This window comes from Centroberyx gerrardi, chromosome 22 (assembly GCF_048128805.1).
Source record: "Centroberyx gerrardi isolate f3 chromosome 22, fCenGer3.hap1.cur.20231027, whole genome shotgun sequence".
NCBI classification, from domain to species: domain Eukaryota; kingdom Metazoa; phylum Chordata; class Actinopteri; order Beryciformes; family Berycidae; genus Centroberyx; species Centroberyx gerrardi.
This window is the reverse complement of record NC_136018.1, coordinates 19,106,108-19,127,885: the sequence shown is the minus strand read 5'-3', so window position 1 is coordinate 19,127,885 and position 21,778 is coordinate 19,106,108. Positions and strand designations below refer to the sequence as shown.

General features: G+C 45.8%; 1 protein-coding gene across 1 annotated transcript in view; it reads right to left on the bottom strand.

Annotated features, from left to right (window-relative positions):
* The window catches only part of adarb2 (adenosine deaminase RNA specific B2 (inactive)), a 145,144-nt gene that overhangs the window by 28,322 nt on the left and 95,044 nt on the right, over positions 1 to 21,778 (bottom strand). The window lies entirely within an intron of this gene.

The window sequence follows — 21,778 nt, the reverse complement described above, 5'->3', positions numbered from 1 at the left end:
TTGAGCAAAAACTTTTAGGATAATTTATGCCATGATGTTAACTGTCAAGGACCCGGCTTACAGTTCAGCACATGGCCAGTCAAAGGTGAGTGATTGAGCAGTTGAAATGAACTTCGGATGATTAAATAATCACATGAATGAATGCATGCATACAATATATCATTATATTGTTTAATTAGAATTCAATCCACAATTCAAAATAAATACACACACAAAAAACCAAACAACAGGATGACTCTGCACAGGACTGGCTGAAGTAGCCAAAATATCATATTATGGTCATTTTCTGTCAGTTTTTGACAGTATAATGATATTTAACAATATGTGTAAAAAAAGTATTCTGTGATGTGCCATCCTTATTGAATCAAATAATACAATTGTTATTGACAACATCAATCATGAAAATGCATACCTTTATGTGGATTCATACTGTTATAGCTTAAAATCAGCCTACCTACCAGTCCTAATCTGTACCACCAAAAAGGGAAAACAGATTTTTTCCCTACTTCAAACCATTTGTCCAACGCACCTTAATGAATAGGCAGGACTCATTTATCGGTACTTGTTGATGTGCCCCACAGATATATATCATAGCCTCTGACCGGCTCTTCATCTTTCTCCTCTCCTTTTCACCCCGCCATCATTCCCTCCATCCATCCCCCCCTGCCAACTATTCAACACTCCCTCTGCCTCGTCTCATCCTTCTTTCCCTGCATCCCTCTTTACTGCTCCCTATACATTCACCCAGCAGCGGTGGCTTCCCTGCTGCTGCAAAGTTTCCCCTGAGAAGTAGATGATCATCTTATTTAGTCAGTCAAAACTTAGGATGCAAGCTTACAATATATCTACTTGGGATGGGGAATACTCATCTCCTCCCCCCTCTGTCCTTCCATTCATTTATCCCACCTACAGTACACATCGCTCCATCCGTCCCTCCATCCAAACCGGCACTGCTCACCGGTCACCCATCAGTCCCACACTGTTCAGCAGATGTTGCCAAGCCACGCGCATCGCTTTCACACCCCTCCTCACCCTTAATGCTCTTTATTCTAGTGGTAATCATGGGCTTAGTCTCCAAGTGGCCCTCGTCCCAACAGCGGAGCGTCAATGGATCATGAGGAGAGGGCGACAGAGTGGCAGCCAGTGGGCCTTTTGGACAGATTGAGCCCCCTGATAGCTAAGAGGACGTTAACAGATGCCACGATGACGGACGCATAGAGCGAGTGAGATGGAGAGAGAGAGAGAGAGAGGGAGAGGGAGGAGGGGGGCGGGAGAGAGAGAGAGCAACTGAATTAGCGAGCATATTGCACTTTATAGCCCTCGTCGGGGCTGTGAAATTCTCTCACAGTTGGAACCGGTGTTCGGGGTGCTCACAGCTTGTGGTGGTGGTGGGTGGTGCATGTGCGTGTGTGTGCGTGTAACAGTGTGTGTTGGTGCATGTGTGGCTGCTGTGACACTAGTGCTAGCCTGCAGGGTTTTTTGAAAATAGAATAGAGAAACAGTGTTTTCAGCAGCTATGACAGCAGTAGGCATGTGTTCATACTCCACAGTGGGACTGAATTCAGACTCATTTGCATGCCAAAGAGTGAACCGCATTTACAGTGTTACAGTTCAGGCGACAGGTGAGGTAAAGGTGAGATGGTGAGAAGACACTAAAACACACTAAATAAGCGTTGGCACTTCCAACGCACATCAGCGTGGCGTCGCTTTATTTCAGGAGTCCCCCAAGGTGCTCACAGCTATCTGCTCCTCACAGCTGTATGGCAGGTAACAAGCGAGAATGACGTAGGTCTCTGGCAGCCTGAATGCATCAGGAAAGCTCACCTGATGTGGCATGGCAGTCTAGTATGTCAAAAGTCCACAACGCTGATGAAACTAAACTGTACTGGTCTGGACTGGTGCATTCATAATAGGCCTAGATTTTTTCAAAAAGTGACACCTCATCTGACAAAATGATTGCTTGAATGAAAGTGAGGCATGTTGTGGAATATTATGGAAGCTAACCACTGTCTTAAAGTAATAATCTACAACATTTTCATATAACTGTCTGTTCTGCTACTCTCTATCACCAACTGAGACCGTACAATAGTGATTCAACCTATACCCAGTTCATGAAAGCTTTTACATTTGCTGTTCTAAACATCAACAGTCAAAAGCAACAACAGTGCTTTGTTGAGAATAAACATAAAAAGATAGAAGAGATATAACAAGCCACAGTCTACATTGAGTGTCTTTATTAATACAGTTTGTTGGGCCAGTGCCTAACAAACACCAAAGCATTGATCTCAATGCTCAAGAAAAACTGACGGAATCTGACACTGATTATCACTTCAAAGAGAAACTAAACCCCACCCAAATCTTTGGTGAAGCCTGACACCTAATGGTGAAAAGTAGGGTACTGAACTGCCCATCTGCTATTGATTGGTCTTTGTGCCAGGTGATGTCACCACCTGTTGTACTCTATAGAGGGTGACATCACCTGGCACAAAGACCAGCCAATAGCAGATGGGCTGTTCAAGTACCCTATTTTTCACCATTAGGTGTCAGGCTTCACCAAATGTGTGTCAAGTCTGACATCTAATGGTAAAAAGCATGCTACTGAAATTACCATCTGCTATTGGCTGATCTTTGGTGCCAGGTGATGTCACCTTCTATAGAGTACAACAGGTGGTGACATCACCTGGTACCAAAGATCAGCCAATAGCAGATGGTAATTTCAGTAGCATGCTTTTTACCATTAGATGTTACACAGATTTGGGTTTGGGGTTTAGTTACTCTTTAAGAACAGTAATGCTTTTGAGGATGGATCATCTGTGTTTAATATCGTATCGACTGATGAATTTCCATTTTGTCGCCATCGGGTGGAAACCTCGTATCTCCACAATGTCAACTTTTCAGGAAGACAAATAGCCTTAGTCTTAGCTTGATGACAATGTATTTCTTAGTTCATCCATTGGGTTCTGAAAGGGTTTGATCAGCCCAAGCGCTGCAGAAGTTCCTCAACCCATAGAGGAGCGTGTAATCCTTCAGGCGGAGCTAAAGCAAGAGTTACAAAAACGTGCAAAAATCTGCCTTGTCCCTTGTACCTGAAAGTGACATCCAATTAATTCTAACAGAACCCTGCTTGGCTTGGCAGCGTCAGCCGGTGTCGGTCACAATCTGAACCCAGAGTCAAGTCCTCCATCCCTCTTAAAGGCCTTTTATTGATGACATTACAGAGGTGAGAGAAGGTGGCAGCTGAGAAAGGCCTGGAGAGCAAAGGTGGAATAGACCCTGGCACACTGCCCAGCTCTCTGCCCCTCCCCTCCTTTGTTCTTTCCTCGCACTCTCTCGTCCTCTTTCCTCTCTTCCCCTTCACCTCTCTCCCTCACTTCCTCTTTCCCTTCCCGTCTCTTTCGATGCAACTCTTCCGACTCCGCTCATGGCTTTTCATTCCTCCCCCTTCTCTCCACCCTCTCCCCTTCCCTTCGCCCCTTTCGCCCTCTCTCCTTTCCATCTCCATCCCTCCTCCTCCTCGTCTTCCTCCTCCTCCCCCTTCGTCAAGTCTCTCTCCCTCTCTTTCTCTCAGTCTGTTTTGTGATAGAGGGCAGTGATGTGCCAGGACTCGGAAGCCAACAGTGAGTCAGAGCCTATCATTTCCTCATCCTGTCAGCCGGAGTGGGGAAACAACATAATCCACCCACAACACCCGTCTGACACAAAAAGAAAAGAGCTATCGACAAATAAGCCCCGTCCTCTTTCTCCGTTTACCGCATCAGCTTAAACATCTGTCAGTATTTGCATTCTCTCTCACTTGTTTTCCCATTCTCCTGTCCCTTTCTCTTGACACTCAGATAATAACACACACACACACACACTCTCCTCTCTCTCTCCCTCTGTTTAGCGGGCGAGCTCAGTGCCACCTTCAGTGTGGGCCTAATGTGGCAGAAAAACGGGGCCAAGGACCTCGCTCCACAGTCAGACGGAACATCGCGGCGACCTGCCGCACAGCGAGAGGAGGGCCAAGCGTGCGCCTGGCTGGCTGGCTGGCTTCCTCTTGGATGAGCAACAAGGTTAATGCTGCCCCGCTAGCTGCATCTGGGATTTTTTTTTGGGGGGGGGGTTTCAAAATCTATTTAAGGTAACCGATGTAAGCTCCGGTTGGAATGCGTTGCAGGTAAGTCGCTCAAGTGGAAAGCAGGCGGCCGTTGTGTCTTTCCTGCATTTATACCGCTGGATTCCCCAAACTATTCCTCTTGGCCTCTTGGGGATGGAGCAACAGTGCAGTGAGTATGTAAAAAGTGGGATACATTAGTACTGTAATTGAAGAACTTGTTTGAATAAGATTTGGACAGCGTTGTGATAACCTGTGCATTCATGATGCATCTGTTTAGAAATATTTAAAGCGGCACTAGGCAAGATTTTCATGTCATAATATAAGGGCAAAAGTGGAAAGAGGACTGGGCTCCCAAGGCAAAAATACTTCAAAAAAGGAAGAACAGCCAGTGCAAAGCAGTAAAACAGCCCTGCTTTGTACTGGCTGTCCCTGTTCGTCCTTTTTTCATGTAATAATACCTCCGTCTTATCAGTGTAAATTATGAAGCGGGGCTGCATTAGAGAAGAATGTCCCATCCCCACTTACTGAGACCTCGTATAGTCGCTCTATTTCCCTAAATTAAATTCTGGTGTTGGGTATGTACACTTGTCGAATTAAAACTGAAGCGCAAAAACTGTCTCCTGAACGCAGTTTATTTACATCACATTACACGATTTCTGGGTATTTAAGTCTTTCAAACAGTTACCTCTTGCTGCAATTTGGTGGTGCCAATGTGCGAAAATTGCATAGCGCAACTTTAAGAAAAGCTTTCCTAAAGAAAACAACATTAGTATGGGACTGGTAGTGAAAATGAGAAAAGCACAGAAAGTGCAAAAAAAAATGATAAAGATCTCCAATGCATTTCTGGCCTGTTCTGCTCATTTTTCCTGCATTTTTATCAGTCCACCCTCCCCCCACCTCCCCAAAACTCCTTGTACACGTAAACAGTTCGCCGTCTATCTCCAAGGTAATGTGGAATGTCACCAACAATTCTCCTGATGCCTTCCCTCTGAAGTCAATATTGTGCCAGAAACACAAAATGTCAACGGGGAAATTTTCTCCGCTGATGCCTGACCTCTGTGCATGTCTGTGGGGGGGGGGGGGGGTGACAGTGTGTGTGTATGTATGTGTGTGTGTGTGTGTGTGTGTGTGTTGCAGGACCAGACAGAATGAAGAACTGGTAAACGGTATAATCTACTGTGCAGGGGAATATTATGTAGGGGAGGCGTTGAAGGCCCCATAGGGAAATGATGAAGGAAACTGGCAACTGAGTGACTGAACACTGCAAATTCATGACTGATTACCTTTATTTTAAGGCTTTCCATGACAATCTCATATGATTCTACACATCCAAATTCAGTTAACTGGGTGAAATGTTCAACAGGAGCAGCCATGTCCACTGTGGGTGTCCAATGTGTCATTCTTCCGTGAACATTGATGCTCATGTTCGGAGCAAGAGAGGGGCGGGGTGGGGGGTTTGATTTAACCCCACCCTCCTCAAAACACACACACACACACACACACACACTCACACACACTACAACCCACCGCCGCCGCTACCACCTTATCACCCGCCTGCAGAGCGGCCCCGGCTGCATAAAAACGGGGCCATGTCTTATATTTCTTTATAGAGGTATTTAACAATTCATTCTCCCGAGTTTTAATAGCGTCTGCCCTCTGCCTCGATATCTTCCCCTCCCTCTCTCCCTCTCTCTCTCTCTCTCCGTCTCTCTCTCCCAGTCCCTCGCCTGCCGCCACGCGTGAGCCTTTTGAAAGTGGATATCTATTCATTTGGTGGAAGCCTTGCCTCTGGGGGCTTTTTAGATTCTCAAAGAGCCAGACTCCTTGCGGCGAGACAGATTTCCCTCTTGTTTGTTCTCCATGTGACACATAACATTGCTCTCACTCCGGAATCGCTCCCCGCTCCCTCTCGTCGCTCTCTCGCTCTCCTCCAGATCTTTATCGCCGGAGGAAAGAAGCACCGATACGTCGCCGCTCGTTTCTTGGATCTTCCGTCGCCGGTCGCTCCGTTGTCTCGCCCCCTCGCCGGCAACGAGAGAAGGCCTGGCGTCATGTGACAACAACAAAGCGCGGGCCAGAGAAGATGAACTGTGTACAAATTTGGAGAGTACGGCGCAACGCTCCAGCACCTCGCCTCCAACTACGTCCAACCTTTTCCTGTGCTATGGCCAGATGGCCCTGCAGCCCGTGGAACAGATTTCTCTCAGTGTGTGTGTTTGTGTGTGTGTGTGTGTGTCAAGCTTTTAGCCTGAACAGCGGGGCCTTGTCAGTCAGATCAGGCAGCCTGGCTGTGCCATGCGGCCGTCATCATCACAAAAAGATTTTTTTTTTCCTCCCCCCTTTCAAACCACATGCTTGATGTTACCGAGCGAGAACAAAGGCAGATGAAGGAGCAGAAAGAGAGACAGCGAGCGACAGAGATTGAGCAATTGATCTGGCTTTTCCAGAGCTCGCCCCACCTTGTTTCCCCGGCGTCGGCGAGGGGGAGAGACGGGATGTCGCGCCGCGGGTTTCCAGCAGCAAAGCAGAGCTCAAGCCGAGCTTCCTCATTAGTCTCGAAAAGGTTGGAAACCAAGACCATAGGCCTGGTGCATGTGGTAAGAATCAGAGTCAAGGATGAGCTACCACAAGAATGGTTTCCTCATCCACAAGACCAAGGACATCACTTCCTGGTGATGACGCTAAACATAGAAGTGGATCATTATCTCTCGCTCTTTCTCTCCCTATGGGCCGCTTCCTGAGTGAGGAACCATGAAAGACTGTGAGGAGAAATCTTGGAAGGTGACGTCTGTTGGCTCCACAACTTCTACCATCCGATCACACCAGGGCACATTGACAGGTCTGGACATACAAGAACCTGATTTTGCTCACATTTCTACCAGATCTTTGTATCCAGGTATGGAAGTGTTCAAGCTCACACTGTAATCGGAATTCTTCGTTCAACCCAGCCGCATTTTGCATACAGGCAATGTAAAGAGATGGCGAGGGAGTGAGGGAAAAAGAAAAGCAGACGCAAGTTTAAATATGTACAGCCACAGGAGAGGCGTAACAGACGTTTCCAGGCCAAGTGTCGACATACAGCGATGTGATCTCGTACGATCCAAAGTTTTAGAATCTGATCTCAGAAATGGTGTCGAAGTGACAAGTGCAGCCGGAGCCTTTGTCAGCTTGTCACATGGCGTCTGGACCGGATCACAGAGAAGCGTTAGAAGAAGCTTCAGACATTTCAGAATGTAACGGGGAGAAAAGGGCATGTCAGGTATCAGGATAGACATTTTTATCTCTACAAATAATGAGAACATGCGTTTTTTATTTTATGTCCAGCTTAGAAAACCGGGTGTAAATGGAGATAACCAGGTGTGACATCAGTAAATCACCATTACTCTACTGCTCACACCGATTGTGATTCCATAATGTGAATCTACAATGAAATGGTCCAACTCAAACTTTGGCCACAGTTCCCGTCAAAAGTCCCCTGATTGGTTACATCTGCTCAAAGCTGCTAACGCTCTTAGCCTAAATCCAAACATTAATTCGGGAAATGAAACTTGACTAACCGGGCCAAAATGAACCGAAGCCACTGAATCATAACCACCAACCGCAGATGTTGAGCGGGAGCGCCTCTAAAACTCATTATCAGTCTAAATTCTCCTCATCTGATCAAACAAAATGCAGCCAGTTACGACAACACAGCCGCTATCGGGGCCCGGCCCATCTGTGGGGGCCTGCGTTCGGCGCGGTTGTAACCTGGAAACCTCGCTTGCCATGTCCCCGAATAACCTTCATCACACACCCCCCCCCCCAGCCCCCCGCCCGCCCCCTCTGGACGCTTCCCTGCGCGGTTCACCAGAGACGGCGGCCTGCGTTCCACTGAGCCGTCACTGATTCCGCTCCAGGTTTTAAAACCAGACCGTTAGCCAGAGGGGGGAAAATGTTGAACCGCAGCCTCAGGCATGAGAAATATTCCTGGGTAATGTCAGGGATGAGAGGCAGGAGTGCGAGTCAGCATGAAGAACAAGTCCCATGGTGCATCTGTGGCGATAACATATAGATCTGGTTAACGATTAGTTTATTTGAATGTGATCTCAGCTCTCTGGCTCCCTGGCTGATCGGCTGCCTTCATCTCTTCTACGGAGAAAACGATAATATTAGGCTACTTGGCTAGCTTGTTGACATTAGCAATTACTGTTCAAACCTGGTAAAAACGCCTAACCTCTCTTCCAAAAGCTTACATTGGTCAGCAGTGAGCATTTAAGGCCACATGAATGTTTTCATCCTCTCTATAAAATCAAAAGACAATTGTCTCCTTCTCTTATCCAAAGTGTGCAGATAAAACGTCTGGAGCTCTCTAGATGAAAAAACCAGCTAAACTGCATTGAGAAGCAACTATTAGGACAGGACTGTAAACACAATGTTAAACCCAGGCCTACATGTATGTCGCTTGTCTAATTTTCACACTGTTAACTGTGTGATCACTTTTGGTCTGAATTGAACTATTAATAAACCGACTACATTGATTCTTATTGAAAGAACAGTGCAACTTGTGGATGAAAATGAAAATTTCAATTACTCATTACCAACACTAGCTATTTTGTATAAACCGAGTGACATAATCTTTAAACATTTTTTTAGGTTCTGGAAAATCAAAATAGAAACTATCTTGCTAAACCAAAAAACTACTTTGGTAGGGTTCGATTTGACATTTCAGACTTGTTGAATTTCATATTACATTTAATTTTATATGTGTAATTTTTAGATTATATTACATAATAATCAAGCACAGTAAATTGTATTTTCTCCCTTGAAAGGGTATGTAATATGTCACTGTACCAAACTCACCAGAAATGAGTTTTTAAAAGCAAATTTTCCAAAAATGTCTCCATGGGGGAGCATCATGCCCCTGAACCCCCTGGCATTTCTGGAGAAATACCTTTTAAAGATTATTTTTATGCCACTTCTGCTTTACTAGAGAGTTCACACTGAAAAAAGACATAACTAACACCCTATTCCTGGGTCTCCCTTTAAAATATGCACATGCCAGAGAAATGGGAAATGATAGAAAGGGAAGAAAAAAAAAAAAAAAAAAAGAGGTTCAGGGCGACAGCAGTTGGAGCGCGTCTAAGTCGTTCGCGGTATCAATCCCCTCTGATTAACCTCCCTGGTGGAGATAAAAGCAGCGATATGCCTGAAACGACTTAATAATGTCAGGCGCGGTGTAAAACACACACCGGTCGGCTTTATACATTATGCACCGAAGGCCAGCAGAGGGACTCCTGCGAAAAGATAACATGACCTACCCCCGAGAGAGACGGAGAGAGAGAGAGAGAGGGAGAGGAGAGGAGGAGGCCACGAGGAAAAGAGGCCGGATCAAGGCAGAGGAGCAAATGAAAGGGTCAGCCACGAGGATTTAACAAGAGTTTATCATCTCGTTGACTGAGGGAGGGGATGGAGGAGGGGGAGGAGGAGGAGGAGGGTGGGAGGTTCGCCACTCCAAAGGCCCCAGAGGGCTTTTCACACGACTCCCATTAATCTGCCCGTGATTCAGCAGAGAGACACAGAGAGAGAGAGAGAAAGCGAGGCTAAGGGAAACACACATTTGTGATCCCTTCGCAGAAGAAGGGAAAGCCATTTGTGGACGCAGTGGCATCTCAGATACGATATACTGTAGTAGCAGTTACTAGATTCCTATACAGCAAAATCATTAGTGTTAAAAATCAACGCTATGCCAGTGTTTCTAGAAGTGTTTTAAGACTTTTAATAGTTTGGAACAGCCGCTCCAGAAGCCATATCAGCTCTCAACGACCCTCAAATCAACACTTAAGTCATAATAACTGCCACTGAAAAATCAATACTGGAGAATTTACTGTGTACATGACTTTTACATGACTCATTTTCAAGATCGGACCAAATCCACACGTATCCCGAAGACCTCACAACGATGGCTAGGATTGGACCAATATGACGATATCAACAATTTGGATTGGACTGAAGCTGCCAGTAGCTGAGATTCTTTACAGACTTTCAATATCTTTCATTTTGACCATTTTCATGCCCGAAAATTCCCAAAAAAGTATTCAGTGCTTCTTCCAGAGTTTTCAGGTGGAAAAGCCTCTGAAACAGCATTTAGACCATCATGGGACAATAAAACTCTCCACTGAAACCCAGAATGATGAAATTCTTTCAGGTGGGTGAGGCAGATTCCATTGCAGGTTTTACAGACTATTGAGTAAAATCCTCCCACAGCACACTGGAATGATTTCTCTGGTCAGACATCTGATATAAAAATAACAATCATAATGAAATGATATTCACTAGCTGTGGTCAGGGAGGAACCTCCATCATAGCGACACTGACTGGCCGATATTCAATAAAAGTCAAAACACCGGCATGATACATCGGTAAGCAGATATATCGGTCTGAACCTGCTGTCAATCTCTTCAACAACAGAGGAGTTCTGTCTCAAATCAGTTAATATTTCATTCCTGTCAGAGAGGACCGTAACATTTGGAGAGCCTATGAAATAATAACGGCAACAAAACATCGTTTGCTGTTTCGACACGCGGGGAGAGCGGCGGCGGCGGCTTTAAAACATCTGCGAGGACGGCGGGATCTAGCATCGCCTTTCATGTGTTGAAAGAGCCGGAGCCATTCAAACGGCTCCTGTGAAGCGCTGCTGATGGCTCCCTCCGACGGGGTGGCGACTGTGTCTGGGCGGCCGGCCGCTCCTCCGTCTCTGCTGCTCTTGAAGATACGGCGGCGGCTCTTCCGGCGGTCTCGACCCCGGCAATCAGCGAGACTTCAAAAGCCCCACCGGCGCCGCCCTTTGAGCGGCGGCCGAGAGCATCTTGTTGCCAAGCGCCGCCTTTCTGCTTCAGCGAGGAGATTAGAGACGAGGACGAGGGGGGAAGCACTAGTGTTTTCAGACGCTTCCCAATGCAACAGCCAACTCCACAGCATATAACGCCAGGATTAATGTACTGTAGCCTTATGATTGTGTGTTTAGTCAAAACAGCATCAGAGCAAAGTTTAGGCTATAGCACAACGGAAATGACAACATGTTTCGCTACACTACCACGGCACTGATTACATATGGAAGTTCTGCACTGCAAAAAAATAGCTTTTTAACACGTTGCTTCATCTAATATTGAGTTTAAAATCTTTTTTCTCTCAAATCAAGTGAAAAAATCTGCCAATGGGGTGAGATAAGTTCACTTGTCTCCCATGCAAATCAACTTGTTTCAAGACTTCTCCCTGATACTAGTGGAGTGAGCTGCCTCATCTGGCCTTGTTTCAAGGTACTGACACTTTTTTCTAGGACATTCTTGAAAAAAGTGAATCTGCACTGGAAACAAGTGGAATTGTCTCACCCCATTGGCAGAATTTTCCATTTGTTTTGCTTGTTTTAAGATTTTACGACTATGACTTGATGGAGGTTTTTTTCCCCAGTGTGGTGAGTACATACAGCGCTGAGAGAGTCATTTATCCACCGGCCATGCCTCTGCTGGTGACTGAGCGCGGCCCGGCCTCTGTGTCATGTCTATGGGTGCTGCTGTGGCTAAAGGCCCCGCGGCCGGCCATACATCATCAGATATTGATATGGTTTCCACCGCAGTGCCACGTCTGACATTTGATTCATAGCTCTGGGTGCTCTTTTTGAATTCCTAACAGTCAACAAGGGATCAGGGGGAAATGTCAATGTTGTGTTGGTTTGGGGCGCCGGAGTGACACGGGAGAGATTGGTAAAAATAATGGAGGCGGCCGGCACAGGTAACTTCGTCTTGTGCTAATGGTCTGTCCTTTGCCGTGTGTGAGAGTGTGTGCATGACTCATACACACAGCGGTACGCCAAAGTGTGAACATACATGTGTTTTGCCCTATATAGAGGCTTGAATATCGTCATCAGGAGAAAATCTCGTAACTCCAATTTTGTTGATTTTCGTATTTTAACTCCAGCTGAAGGATTACATGCTCCTCTATGGGTTGAAAAAGCTCTATGACCTTTCACAACCAGGTGGATAAACTGCAAAACGTATGATCGTCACGCCACAAACAAGGCTGTTTAGCTGACATTCTGAAGATACGAGGTTTTCGCCCGACGACAGCGATATGTTTACCTAGCGTACCTTCGCTATAAGGTATACACCTGCCCTTTTGGGAAAAAATAGCACTGCTCTTTTCTGCACTGATGAATGTGGCGTCTAAAAAACATCCCCCCCGACAGAAGAGGCTTAAACAGTGCGTGATCCCTCTCGCTGCCAGCCGCCACACACACACACACACACACACACATACACAGCCGCCTATGCGACACAATATAATATGCACTTCACAGCCCGCGGATGAAATGAATGCAAATAACCATGTGAGAAAGCCTTTTGAGCGTGCCAGAGGAATCAGTCTGTGGCCCCTGCTCTTTTAACATTTACTAAAAATCCATCACGTGGCGTTTGCCGAGTAAGCAGAATGCCGGATACACTGTAACAAATGCGCCGTGCTCTCTTTTGTCACCTTTTCTTTCCTTTCCGCCAAAACCTTTCAAGTGCACGCACACGCACGCACGCGCGCACACACACACACACACACGCTTCATAAGCTCCTGCAGCCCAGCAACAGAGAGAGCATGAGAGGCATCAGAATAGACTTAGAGGAGAGTCAATATCGAACTCAATAGAAAAAGGCAAAGAGACACTGAAGGCATACCCCTATTATGTGTGTGTGAGCACTGCATATGTGCTTGGGTATATGAGTGTGTGTGTGTGTGTGTGTGTGTGCATGCCGTACTTTTAAGTCTATGTTTCTTTTTGAAAATTACACACCGCTCCCCGCCGCTGTCTGGTGTGTCAGACAGAGTTTCTCCCTAATGAATGCATGTCAAGCTACTAAGAGCGCAGTACGGAAGATTTAGCTATCTGTTTTCTTTCTTTTTTCTTTTTTCTTTGTGTTTTCCGGTCCGCCCTGTTGCTCACAATGCGTGCTATTGTTATGTGAGAGAGAGAGAGATGGAGAGAGTGAAGAGAAAAGCGGTCGGGAAAATAAAAAAGCGGGTTCAGCTGAGGACGGTGAGAGATCATCGTCTCTCCACCTCCTCAACCCCCGGATGTGTCATCCTCAAACCGCCAGTTAGATTAGCCTTCAATAACAGCGCTGAGATAAAGCACTGAATGTCAGTCTGTCTGTCTGTCTGTCAGCCTAGAAGTGGCTGCCACATCCAAACAAGTCACAGCTGGAAACGCATTTCCTATAAAGTGCTTCGGAGTGGAAGATGTTTGACATGGGGTTGTTTTATAGGGGAGAGAAAGGGGTAGAGTGTGTTATGCATGCTTGTGTATGACAGAAAGCACAATGTGTGTGTGTGTGTCTACCTGTATGAGTGCCACCTGATTACAGGTGAAAGCATGGGAGACTGAGAAGACTTCAAAATGAGGCAATACAGCAACGCGGTGGCACCATTCTCACCACTGACATTTCACGCAGCAATTCTTTTTTTTTTTTTTAAAAACAGTAAATAAAAAAAGCAGATAAAATGATGCAGCAAATGAATCCCTTCAAAATAACCCTTCAAATCAATGTTCGTCATTCATTTTCTCTACCCGCTTAAAGGAAAGCACCAAGTTCACAAGTTTGAAGTCATGCGAATATAGACACCAAACCCGGTAGATCGTTGGCTAACACTCCATGCTAACGCTTTCTGCTTGTGGCTAATCCCCTGCTTTTTTCGCTTCTTTGTTTTGTTTTTTTCCACTTTTTATTCACGTTTTTATCTTTATTCTCCCTGATCTTTGTACTTGTTTGTCTGTTCTTGTTGGACTTGTGGATTTTACTATCTATGCTGTGTACACCTTACATACGATGTGAGATGCATGCTAATATGTTTGTCTTGCACTAGAAAACCATCAAATAAATTATAAAAATCTGATTCAAGCACCGTTGATGCATATTTTGAGTTACGTGGAGTTTTGAAATAAAGAAAGAAAGACTTGTTTTCTTCATTTCTCCATTAGCAGGAATGGCGCTAGCTCATCGGCTTGCGCAGAAGACAGGCAACAGAGCAGCGGGAATGGATTTGTTATGTACCTGCTGACGTAAAACCAGGTGCTAAAGCAATGGCAGAAGTGCTTTAAAAGTCAAAGTGTGTGCTTTCTGCCCTGACAGTTACACTTCCATGTGAAAGCGAGGGCCACTCTCACCGCGCTATTAGTAATTCATCATCTTTTACCGAATATGATGGATAAGTTGAGCGAGCTGGGTCAAACTTTTCTTATTCCGAAAGCTTAAAAGTCACCGGGAGAGGAAACTTTTCCTTTCAGTCCCTGACTAAAGCATATGATAACTATTCAAGCTGCGAGCCCTGGATCTTATTCAAAATAACAGGATCTGTCAAAGCTTTATCACGGCTCTGCGTAGCCAATCGAATGGCTAATCAGCCAATCTACCCAGAAGACTTTGTTCTAAAGTTCAGGCTGCGGAAATATCTTCAAGTTATGTCTGAGGCGCCCCTGGGACGATGTGAATGATTGGTGCAAATGTTCCGAGGGCATGATTTGCACTAGCCTGGAGAACGGCTCTTATTTGATCTGTTAAGTGCTTTTCGCGAGCAGTCGGTGTCGGGGAGGAGATATTATGACTCATGGCAACCCGGCTGTCATCTGTATGCGGAGTTCAGCACTTCCTGTACTGGAGGGGAAGAAGTGGCATCAAAGGTCGGGGCCCCCGAAACGTCCCTCGGTGACAATGACGACGGAGCCGGTATTAACGGAGCAGCTCCGGGTCCGCTTCTCGAATTTTAGAGGTGACGCGAGTGACCCGAATCAGCGATTCAGCTGTTCTGGAGGCAATTGTTACACACACACACACAAAAAAAAATAAATAAAAAATCAGCTGATAAGGGCAGAGAAAGTAAGAATTCAGTTGAGTTCAGTAAGAGTTCAGCTGCATTTATTTCGTGCATGTATACTCTAATTTGGCAGAGCTCAGCTATGGTGAGCATGGAGAAAATGCTGCTATACGGAGTGCTATTTCGCTGTGATTGCACACCAAACCTTCACCTACAGCTAGCATGAAAAAGCATCATGTAAACATTATGCATTACATGTATGACCCCACTGCATTGCCTCTCATTGCCCGGTGGGAGAGCATAAAAATACATGAAGACGGGGGAACGGGCTCCATCCATAACCCGGTGGACAGTGGTTTCAGGCACAGCGCAGGCGTTAACTAGGTAGCTATTGTATACTCATGGGCAGGCAGGCTGAAATATGAGGGCTGAGGACAAGAGGTCTTCCCAGAATGCTAAACTCTCTCTCTCTCTCTCTCCTCTCCCCCCTCTCTCTCTCTCTCTCGCTCTCTCTCTCTCTCTCCCCCCGCTGTGCCCTGCAACCAATCTGACGCCTAATTAATCCTGAAGGTCTTTTGTTCCGCTGAGGTTTTCCTCTCTTTTTCCCCCCACTGCACTCCATCCATCCTCGCCTCCCTCAGCCCGGCCTGGCTCTCATCCTTCCCTGCCAGCTCGCTTTCATGCACTGCCCCCACCCCCCCTCCCACCCTCCCTCCCTCCCTCCCTCCCTCCCTCCCTCCCTCCAACACACACACACCTTATTCCACCCTCTCCCATTTTGTCTTCCCCCAAGGGAGGCAGGATACAGTCCCAAAGAGCAGGACAGAGGTAACAGATGTTTGTTTTTTTTTGTTTTTTTTGGGGTGTATGTTTTTTCCTTTTGCCGTCTTAAGGGCGATTTAATCAACAGCGAAAACGCACGGCTGTTGTTATATTATTCAAGGTACTGTACTAATTATACTCCTATGGGAGACTTGCGTGTTTTTCAGTATGTAGGTATGCTGAGATATGCAGACTGCGATATGGAGCTTGAAAACAATAGTTAGCAGCAGACTAACAGCTTCCACAAGGCCTCCATTTTCATGTTTTTAAGATGTAGTTAGGCTATGAAGAGACTGTAATAACTGATTTGAAAGAGACAATTATTAGCAGAGTAACGCAAAGGTGAGTATTTTAACATAAGAAAGACCTCTGCTTTAATTCCTCTAGAGCCAAGCAGAGCATATCAACAAAAAACAAGACATGTTGCCTCAGCTATGGCCTGGGAGTGGGAGGAGGAGAGGAGGAGGGGTGTGGGTGGGGGTGGGGTTGGGGGGGGGCACCCTGGGGAAACATCTCTGGAGGGCTTGGGAGCCCAGTGGGTGCAAATGATCATCCAGGCATGTGAGTGGGTGGAGGGGGACAACTACTATCAAGGGATTTGTGTATGTGTGTGTACTAGGGTTAGACTGATGTATTGGTTTGCTGATTCTTCTTTTTCTTCTTAATTTTCTGCACCTAAAACGATCTGTACCTCAGAGACCGTAGGTGCTACAGCAACCAAATTTGGTGGAGAGGTTTAAAATCTCCCCCACTACTCAGGCGACAAAAATGACACCGATCAGCCAGATGGCAGCGCTATAACAAGCAACTTTTGCTTGTTGGCCAATAACTCCTCAGCTGTAAAGTCTAGAATCAAAATGTATTTCCTCAGATTCCTTGGCTCACAACGAATCCATTGCACATACAGATTTTCATTTCCGCCATGATAGTTTTTCTGCATTTTTGAATTAAATGCAAAACCTATTTTGTGCTATTTCTCCCGCAAAATTGATCCAATCTCAACGAAATTTTGCACACAGCATATATGGACTTCTAGATTATGGAGGTTTGAAAATCCAAACCATTTGGTAGAGCAACCAAACTTCACATATATATTTAGGATGGACCACAAAGCGTGACAGACCACATTTGGTTGCGCTTCATAGCGCTACCAACAGGCCAACAGCAACTATTTTTTAAATTTCTCCTACAAAGTTGCCTTAATACATTTTACACACAGCATATTTCAACTGCCTACATCATCGTTTTATCACAGAATTTTGATAACTTGTAACCATTTGACCATTTGAAGCACAAAAGAAGCTGCTAAATAGCACCACCATCAGGACAAATTGACAATTTTTCAAATGGCAATAAGTCCGGCGCTATTTCAGCTGCAGTTACAGGAAATGTCATTTTTTGGTGACAGTTTCTTTTGACATGAAAATAGTCAAATTTAAAGACATTGAATATGGGCACAAAATGTCAGCTATCAGCTGTTTCAATCCAAAAATGTTGGTATCAGCTGTCAAAAACCTATAACCTATGGTTGAACTGAGTACTGAAAATAATCCAGCAAACAAATAAAGGTTCAGCGTCTTGGGGGTGTTGTGGGTTGTAGGTTGCTGCATGTTGATGTTGAAGCAGTATTTCACTTGGGTGTAAAATCTGCAGGTCTGGTTACACATGTCCCCATGTAGGGTTCATGAACAGCCGGATTTCAAAACCCCACTGATTTTGGGTGCGTGCACGTCTCCTGTCTGCATGTGTAACTGTCAGAACGGTCCATTGCTCCTGGCTGGAAGGTCATTTAAAGGCCAGACATCCAGACCTCTCCTCTGTCTCTCTCTCTCTCCTCCCTCCCCCCCCCCCTCGCCCTCCTGCCTGAGAGCCAGAGATAAACCTACACGTGCCAGCCACACAGGACCAATAGCCATGATTTATCGGAAGCCATTTGGTACCTGAACGCCTATGAAATTGTAATGAACTTGATTATGCTTTTAATGAAGTGTGAGAGGTTCTTCAGGAATGATTATAGCCATGCTCTCGCTCGCAGCTAGGGGCCACGGAGGAGAGGGGAGGGAGGGAGGGAGGGAGGGAAAGGGAGGAATGGAGGGACTGTCAGAAAGAATGAAGACTTAGTGCCAGGGACTCAGGATACTGTAGGGTGACCGGAGGTGCAAACAGGAGCGCCACGCTCCTTTGGAATAGATTACGGGGGCGTTTTACTGTATATGTGAGGTGACTTGACCCGACCAACCCCATTTCAATTCCACCCTGCTAAGGGATTTTCCCTCAAAGCTGCATGCTGACGCGGTACATTAGATTCAACAGCCTGCAGCCTCATAGGTCATATTTTGCATACATATTAGACAGTTGAGGATGATTCTAACCTTTCCGTGTACAAAGTGCTCCCATTCAGACGGGGAAACATTATTGTTCGGTAATTTCACACACAAATCTCCACTCTTCCATGCGGGTTTGCTTTAAATACCAAGCGGTGAGGTAAGTGGCTGCTAAAAAGGGCACCATGACACGGGCCAGATTCACAGTCCAGATGCAAACGATGGCTTTCTGCACTTATTATTTTGGCACACTATAAAAATAATGTGATACTATATGGATCCCTATAAGGATATTCTCCTGTTGCCTGCTCCCCTACAGGGAGGTCAGAGGTCAGGATCGGATACAGAACCGAAGTGGAGCTGGTAGAAATCACTTCAGCAGGGTGAATGCTTAAAAAAAATAAAGTTTTCCTATTTCTGACAAGGTATTTTTCTACATCATGTGTCGTCCTGCCTTAAGGAACACCATAATCACTCATTCCAGCAATCTCCTCTGCAACATGCCCCACTCTCCCCCTCTGTGTTGTGCATCTCATCTGATTGCATCTGAAGAAAAACGATGAATACAGATGTTTTTATCAAGTCCCCCACTATTTGCACTGCGCCACTTATGGCGATAATCACAGCTGATCTGTGAGTGAAATCTGCTGTGGCAGCTGTCTGTAAGTGTGTATCTACTGCCATCGCTGTCCAACTGCTGAGGCTGTAACACTGTCTGCAAGGTCTCCAAAGCTGTTAATCAACTCCTCTCTAATGTGTTGTTCACACCTTCTTCCCTCTCCCTCGCCGGGTAAATTTCTATCTTAGACAGGGCGCTTGGCCCAGCGATCGCTGTCGCTAATTTGTTGTGGCAATATTAATTAATGATCGGCCTGTCACAGCTGTTTATATTGAGACAGATTAGAAGTGGGAGAGATTAGACAAAGAAAACAATCTGCGAAAAGGCTCGGCGGCTGACAGGGGTCACCTTCACGTGTCTGAAATCATATTCAATTTGCCGCGGCGGAGGCAGGGAAATAACTGCGCTTGACGAGTCTGTATCCAGCCCTATCTGCACCGCTTAGCATTTAGAGACAGCTAAATCAAATGATATAGAGCCGCGATGAAGTAGAAGGAAAACATACAGTGCCATTTGATCTCAGCGAACATGAAAAATGCATATCAGGCAGCACTTTTGATTGTAAATACTAAAAATAGACAGATACACCCGTTTCTTAATCAGCAATTTGTCACTTATGCCTTTTCATACTTTCTCTCCTCCCCCCTCGTACTCCATTAACCCTCATTTTCATTCGGCTCTGCCACCGAGCAAATTTCCCTATTCAAATGGCCCTTAATCCGAGGTGGCAGAGTGCGGTATCCTGACCACTGACCTCAGCGCTGTCCCTCCATCTAGCCCCGCTGACTCCCTGCCTCCTGGGCGCCGCACTCGAGTCTCAGGCTCGGTTGACTTGGCAACACCGCGGCGCGTTGTCACGGCGAGGAGAGATTAAGTGGCCAATCAAGGCCTGAACAGCGGGGTAATCATTCCACTTGGTAATATGGGTGTCAGGATTACTCCGGCACTTTCTCACTCCGCTGTGCCGGCTTTAAAAAGGCAAAGGCGTTTTCCTACGACTGCCGAGTGCTGTGGGGTTTTATTTAAGAACAGCTTTCTACTGACTGAAGTGTTTTATATAGGAAAGTTAGGTTTAGAAGCAGAGGTAACCGAGAGCAGTGGTTCTCAAACTGGGGGTCGGGACCCCCCAGGCGGTCTAGAGGTAATTTTGGGGACGTTGCAAGGTAAGGAAAAAAACATATTTCTACAAATTTATTTTGCTTGTGAAATAGCCTCTAGACCACCTCTGATAATCAAATGAGAATGGGAAAATCATTCTTTGGGTGAACTGTTCACCACTCTGCATATGCAGCCTGTGGTGAGGGGTTGTGAGTTGGCATCGCTTCATTTTAAGGGGTCACTAGCCAAAAAGGTTGAGACCACTGACCTAGAGGATGGAGAAATGGGCTTGTGGCCAGAAGGTCACTGCTTCGCATCCCCGGACCAGCAGGGAAAATGTGGATGGGGAAAGTGAATGAGTAGAGTTCTCCCTTTCCTCAGCAACTATTGTAGATGTGCCCTAGAAGACTGTGGTTGTACTGGGAATGAATGGTAGGTATGATGTGCTGCTGGAGGAGAGTATGCACACTCATTTGATTTCCCTGGATAAATAAAGGTTAAACAAAGGAATCAAGAAGAAAATTCCTTGCTGGAAAGATAAACAGCCCTTTAATGCCAAGCAGTCGGCTCCTTAGGCCCGCCGCCTCATTTCTGGTGCGATTGTTAAAATCAATCCCCATGCACACGAGTGTGGGAGGGATGGAGGAAAGACAAGGCACTTGCTGTATTACAGTGGGTGAGGTGTGTGTGCTAGTGCATGTATGGATGTAGCACAATCCAGTATGCTTGCTGCATTATTCCTTATTATGTATGTGAAGCCGGGGAGGCGTGAGAAGAATACAGCGGCATACAATTCGTGGTGAGGTTCAATTTTTCAGTTGGTAGCTGGACTGTGGAGGTTCAGCTGAGCCCGAGTCTAGTCATCCAGTGATGGAGGGCTAACACAATGCCTCATCCTTATGTTCCACTCTATTGGGTTAATGCCATATTCTGAAAAGGTGACCCTTGCTTCTGTCTTCTCTCCCTGTCCTTTTCATGCAGCGGTCCCTTTCCTTCTGCCTGTCTTAGTCCCCCATCGCCACATTCAAGTGCAGCCTCTCTCTCTCTCTTCTCTCTGTTTCACTCCCTCCCTGTCTTCCTTTTACAAGAGGCAAGGTGCCGTATCGTCCTAACCCCTCGCCTTGCCTCTGACCCCGTGTTAGACATTTGCCGGTGGTTTCCCCCGTGAGTCTGTATCAAAGGTAAACCAATCAGTCAAGAGGTTGTGTATGAAAGCTCACTGCCACCATAGGGAATGATTAAAATGACCCGTAGCCTCCTTTGCTAGGAGGAATTCTATTGTGTAAATATGCTATATGTCTCTACGGGCAAGGTCTGTTAGTAAAGCCAGGACTATTTCCTAGTGCAGTGCATCTTCGACAATAGGGCTGGTATTAAGTTTCTCAGAATAACAGCAGTGATCTAGAAGTAGTATTGCCATTCAGATGACCATTAGGAAAGACCCTCAACTCAACCTAGATCAGACATTTGACTCATATGGAGCACTGGTACAGGCATGCAGTTAGTTGTTTATATTAAATTTAACATCAATTAATCATTACTACATTCATTTTCAGACATTAGTATAATTACTGCAAATAAACAAGACCATCCCCGAGAAGATTGGCAGCCTCCACTGGCTTCTACACTGCATTTTACATTGTGTGCCACCAAGTCGGATTTGGTGGGAAATCTGCTGGATTGCTTTATGGCACAAAATAGGAAGAGGGCGCTGTTCTTCCAGCGCCAATGGAGCCAACGCTTTTTTGTTCGCAACATCTCCTTTGCGGCAGAAAGCAACACAGTTTATGGGAAATGTGGTCTTAATTTTGAGAAGCACTAATAATACTTCTGGCATAAGATAGAGGCTACCAATCGTCTCGAACAATGGTCACATTTGTTTATGGTAATTATACCAAGGTAAAATATATTGATGTTTAACTATGCTACATACTGAACCTTTGGCAAGCGGTTTTCCCGTCGAATGCTAGTGCAGAGAGTCCTTT